We start from the raw sequence: 6,755 nt of genomic DNA on the forward strand, positions 1-6,755 counted from the left end.
ATTTTCTGCTAATAAAGCTGAAAACAACACTATAATAAGACGTATTTACCCTTATCAGGAAATTTCTTTTGATGTAGAAAAATCCCCACACAGATATCCCGAAAGGTCTTCCTCCGTATCTCTTTATGAAGCAAATGATCTGAAATTATGCAATTATTAATAAAATTTATTAAATATTCACTAAGATTAACATACAGCGTACTTTAAATCTGTATTCCGGTGTGAAAATAGAAAAGTTATACTTTCCGATGTCGATAAAACTGTCGTACACCTGAAGTATATTTATAAAAATAAATATTTAGTTCATTCCTTATACAATTACATTATATAACTTGCATATTGATTAAAACAATACTAACGATTGAGGTAAAACTTGATAATGCCCACGACACTATTATTGTTCCAGTGAAAAATGTCACTGCGATTATTGCGATTGCAACACGTAAAATTATGTGAAGACGTATGAAAAAAGTGATATATATGAAAAAGCAAGTTTGATAGACGAAAAAACTGTAAATAAGAGAGAAAAACTCCTCCCATTTATCGTTGACTTCTTCAAATATCTGCCAAATTTCCCAGAGTTGCTCCATTAGTCGATCAATAAAAATCCTTGTTGCATTCATTTCAAACTGCAACTGGGTAGAAATGTTTATCAATTTTTTTTCCTAAAAGTGACCAAAAAATGAGTGAAAATAAAAGTATACAAATTATGTGCGACGCAACATAAATTAACCAAAGTTGTATCCCGAAAACACAGAGCAGAGGCATTTTATAATTAAGTTGTCCCGATCTTAATGCAGAATAACCAGCGTACGAACCCATCGCGGAACAAGATAAAAGAATTAAAACGTAAAAAGAAAAATAATAAATAATGTAACCTTCATGTTTCTCTATAAATTCTTCTTCTTCCTTAAAATCTTTCATCAAATGATGAATATTAAACTTTCTTCTTCGCAAAATACTGAATTGTAAAGCTGTGTACAAGGAAGCAATCCATGCGACGAATATGATGTAAAATTGATTATTTTCAAGTATAGAAAATACTTGAATGCAAACACCTTCAGACGCTATCGTTAATGTAAGCATTAATACCATCGTCCATAGAAATATTTCGAGGAAATTCGTATAAACTGTAAAAAATTTTCGATTTCTTCTTGACTTTTCTTTTTGACAATGGCATGTTTCGAAAATATTCAAACCAAATACTTCGGAGACAGAAATTAAAGGTCGAAGTTTTGTGGCAATGCAATTGCTGTGTTGTGAATACATTTTGAACGAAACAAGAGACAATTTAATAACTCTTTTTTAATTCACCGAACAACTTCGTTGTTCGGTGAATTAAAAAAGAGTTTCGTTTTTCGGAAGTCATTTTTAATTTTTGAAATGCATTCGGTTAATACTTGTCTCTTATTTTCGAAATTCTATACCTCATTTCATTAACTTAGAGATTTGAACTTTAAAATTGTTTAATTATCTTTAACGTATTTGCCACGATCTTGAAAGTATATTCCAACGAAAATACATACTTTTACAATATTAAGATGAGTACGATTTTATCAATATTGATTGAATAATAAAGACGATATCATCATTTTTATATTCAATATTGTAAATATAAACGTAATAATTAAAAAAAAAATAAAATAAAATATATCTAGTTTAAATANTGAAGTCGTACGAAAAGAGTGATATATATGAAAAAGCAAGTTTGATAGACGAAAAAACCGTAAATAAGAGAGACAAACGCCTCAAATTTATCGTTGACTTCTTCAAATATTAGCCAAATTTCCCAGAGTTGCTCCATTAGTCGATCAATAAAAATCTTTGTTGCATTCATTTCAAACTGCAACTGAGTAGAAATGTTTATCAATTTTTTTCCTAAAAGTGACAAAAAAATAGCTGAAATTAAAAGTACGCAATATATGTGCGACGCAACATAAAATAACCAAAGTTCTATTCCGAAAACACAGAGCAGAGGCATTTTATAATTAAGTTGTCCCGATCTTAATGCAGAATAACCAGCGTACGAACCCATCGCGGAACAAGATAAAAGAATTAAAACGTAAAAAGAAAAATAATAAATAATGTAACCTTCATGTTTCTCTATAAATTCTTCTTCTTCCTTAAAATCTTTCATCAAATGATGAATATTAATCTTTCTTCTTTTCAAAATACTGAATTGTAAAGCTGTGTACAAGGAAGCAATCCATGCGACGAATATAATGTAAAATTGATTATTTTCAAGTATAGAAAATACTTGAATGCAAACACCTTCAGACGCTATCGTTAATGTAAGCATTAATACCATCGTCCATAGAAATATTTCGAGGAAATTCGTATAAACAGTAAAAAATTTTCGACTTCTTCTTGATTTTTCTTTCTGACAATCACAGGCTTCCAACAAATTCAAACCGAATACTTCGTAAACAGAAAGTAAAGGTCGAAGTTTTGTGGCAATGCAATTGCTGTATTGTGAATGCATTTTGTACGAAACAAGTGAAAAGATTATTTTCGTTGTATTTTCGTTATATATATTTCGTTGTACAGTCGCCAAGTGCCCCAAAGTTAATCGTTGACTTCAATTATAATTAACAGGATACAGATTGGGCAATATACACTGAGAATAATACGGAAGTTAGAATGACGCTTTAAGTCGTTTAGTCTGAACTAGAATATTCCTTGAAGTGAACGAAAAATGGTTATAGATTAGTTAATAGAGGCAATTGCGAAGTAAATCGATTGCGTGACGTTAAATAATACATCAAATTGTTTCTTGAATAAATTATATTTGTACTCGGAGTAGAAGAGAATTCAATCGAAATTGTACTGGTATTTATTGCAGTTGATAGAGGAATTTTCTATAGTAAACATTGTGTCTGATTTTAAAACTAATTTAGATGGTATTTAATAAATGCGTATATAACGCAGTTATTTATAGTATATAAATATTCGCTATAGGTAATAAAATTCATAGTAGAATCTGTAAAATTGTAGATATACGAGATTATATATGTAAAAGTGTATGTATATATGCACTATGTATTTAGAATATGCGGATTCAGTCTGTTCGTAATCGTTTACTTTACTGTATTCTGCAATAAGGAATGTCTTTGTTGTGTTACTGCTTATATTAGCGATAGATTAAATAAGGTTTATGGCATATTTATGTTTTGATTGGAAATATAATACAGTTTCGAAATATCTCAGAAAAATCTTAAAATATTTCGACTTTGAAACTTAGAGGATCTGTAAATACTTCTGACGAGTATAATTTTGTTGCGTGTGTTGTGAATAATGATAATAATAATAACAGATAAAAGTTTTATTTTTACCGAATTTTATACTTTTAATTTATAAAAGGAATTTCTTATAGAAGAAAAATTTACAATAACATCATCAGTACTTTCATATCATAATTAAATACATTTTGTTCATTACTAAATTACGCGCAATTTCTCTCTCCACTAAGTAGTTCAGTACAAGAAACATTATTCTCTCACCATTGTTATTTCTAGACTATATAAAGTGATTTTTCGAACCGATGTTATTACATTTTTCTGGACAAGAAATGTAATAAGTAACTAAAATGTACATTAAGTGACCTGAGTATTTACAATAATGAGACTGAAAAACACAAAGAGTTGCTAGAACTTAAAGTAAGTGTTCAAGAATCCGTGATGTTTTATCACTGATCCAATAATTAATAGCGTCGAGATCGACGCTTCCTTAAGGAGGAGGTGTCATTCAGGACGGGGAGAAAATGCAAACAGCGTGTGTCGGTGATGGCGTTATCCACAGAAGCACGAACTCCGTTTACAATTAACACCCGTTTATCAATACACGAAAGGCATCTTACAAAAGTCAGGAGATCTTCTTTCATCCTTAAAACTACCCCGATGTTCGCAATGAAAAGGTTTACAAGTTGGTCGCTCTTCCTCTGCGAATCATTGTTTTAAACAGACTGTCCCGGATGGACAGTTTGCTGGTTCTCGTATCCAGGATAAATGTGTTTTCTGTCTCAGCCGGAGAGCTCCTAACTTAGGAAATTTTTTTCTTCTCTCTGTGGGACACTCTCTGGCCTAGTGAGGCGAAGAACATTCGGTTATCCTTATGAACGAAGAACATTAAGAAAAGATATTTTTGTCATTGAATTCGAGCCTCTTTAAAGGTTTTGCATTCCAGATCGAGCGCTCTGATTGGTCGTGAACTTCATCCTCTACCCCTCCGATTGGTCCCTAGTTGTCGCCAGAGGCAGTCGAGATGGAATTGAGAGATCAGACACCTGCCGTAATTGTTTATTGGATTTTGTCGCGAATACGCCCGTAATCCCGATCTTCTCTCATATGCTATTTTATTGATGAAAAGCGACTTTTCTCTTAAAAGAGATTTTGGTCGAGGTTTCGGCCTCTGATTGAGAGACCTCATGTAAAATTTAAATGCTTCCTTACTATTACAAGAAAATATAAATTAAATAATTAGTTCAGCCTTTAATAAATATATATTTGACAATTTTGAACATCTGAACATTCTAAAACGATTATTTAAAGATTTAAAACGAATCACGAATAAAATAATTTGAATTGGAGTCATTACATTCGTACGAGAAATACCTTTGAATGAATGAAACACATTCCTATTTCACAAGGAATCTCTATTCCGCGATTTATGCGAATGAAATCGAATTTTAGGAATTTCTAGAATGATATATAACATTTTCTATTAATTTCAAATATATATTCTCCTAATAAAATCAATTATATGATAAAGTCTTTAATTAATGTGATAAACCCCATTATATATACCATCTNAATAATAATTTAAAATTTCCACTGCGAACATTTAACATTTCGGAACTTTTATCAAATTTTAAGTTTCTCTGAATTATACAACTTGGCAGACATTTTTAATGGAGTTTTATAATGCAGTGTCTCAAAAGTAGGTTATGTTTACTAATTAAAGTAATGATGACATAAATATTTGTGTAGTTGCAAAATCCATTATTCATTTAACAAATTATGGAATAATGCGAACTAATTTTGCAATTATAATTCCAAATTTATTTGTAGAGTGATATCATTAAAATTTATTCATCAATTAGTGTAATAAACGAATATATTGTATTGTAAAAATTCAATTTTGATATCGTGTTATAAGGACATTTCTGACTAATTAGTGTTTACTAAATATTAAAGCGAAAGTAGAGTGATAAGTAAGCTTAATGATAACTACCCAAAATCAATAGCCTTGGAAATCTGGATGAATTTAGAAAATCGACTCACACAAAAAATAAAAAATAATATAACTATATAAACATTCAATTTTATAGGTAAATGTAAATACAGCACAACAGAGAAATATTTAAAAAGACATTCTTGGCAGAATGCCCATTGCAGAAAGAATAGTAATACTAATTTTTCCTGGAAAATTCTATGTTTATTTAACAATATTTAACTATATTACAATGAATAAGACTGAAACAGTATCTATTTATCAGGAATAACGGCTGTGACTTCCGCTAATTAAACGAGTCACCGACGAACTACAAGTACAGGAATCAGAGTTGTCGATTTTCGGTACTCGATTTCTCCGCCTTTCAAACAACTGAAGTAATTTTGAACAGTTCCTTCGAAAGAAAATTGTTTGTTAGGAAATAGGTCACCCGGCATAGCGGACGTCCGTAGAGAAAAACTACTGAGTCCAGGAAGCTTAGATTATAAGCATAAGTTTTTTTGGTTAAAGGTGAAGCGCTGGCATTAAATTCGGTTCGCTAGGTTAAAGTTTACGGTAGTTTTCTATGATAAGTTATGATGCTAGTTTAGTTTCACGGCTTAATTCCATGCTGATAAGGATAACATCGCGTGCAGTAACTTTCTATAAACGCAATATCTACGAGAACACTCTTCCGGCTTGGTTGTCATAATCTGTTGCCACAACATTGAAACATTTATCATGACAAAAAAGCAATTATTCTAGCAATTTTACAAGATTGTTATTATTTTAACAAGTCATACACATCCTCTGTGTGTTGAAATTAGCAACGTCGATCACCTGCAGGGCAATAAGAAATTACTGTTCAATTATTAATAAAGCTAATTATTTAATGTATAATAAAGACAATTATTACTTAAATAAGTAGGCATTATTTATTTCTGTTTTCGGAAATTCAAAAAGAATTTATAAATATGGCTAATTAAATAAACAGCTGCTTTTTATATAATTTTCAAATTTAGGAATTTTAATTAATAGGCAATTGTACAAATATCATAAAGTAAGTATTTCTAAATGACTTACATAAGACACTTTGATACTAGTGTACGTTCTTTGTCTATTAATGCAAGGTGGGATCGAATGAAGAAGGAGAGGATAATGGTGGAATGGACATACATCATTAAATCATAATTTTATATTGTTTTAAAGTATAAATTATAATTTAAATTGTTTTGTCAAACAAGAATTTATTAGAAAGAATATTATTCACTTTAATTACAGTAGACCCCCCTATAACGCTTAGATACGTTCCACGCTTACCGAAAATTACGTTGTAGGAATGATTAAATACATGAGCCAATCGCAGCCCGATAAGTGGGAACTTTACGGACTAAGGCTGTTCGAAAGATTTTCTTTTATAAAATTAACCGATTCTAGACTAATTCCACTCAACATTTCCAAAACACGTATAATTTTTTGGGAATAATCCGTATAAACTACGCTATAAACAAAAAATTATAGGATTACTTACCGAGTGTGTACCGTTC

Source organism: Centruroides sculpturatus, unplaced genomic scaffold, assembly GCF_000671375.1.
Source record: "Centruroides sculpturatus isolate CEXI.00-Female unplaced genomic scaffold, Cexi_2.0 scaffold285, whole genome shotgun sequence".
In the NCBI taxonomy this organism is placed as follows: Eukaryota; Metazoa; Arthropoda; class Arachnida; order Scorpiones; family Buthidae; genus Centruroides; species Centruroides sculpturatus.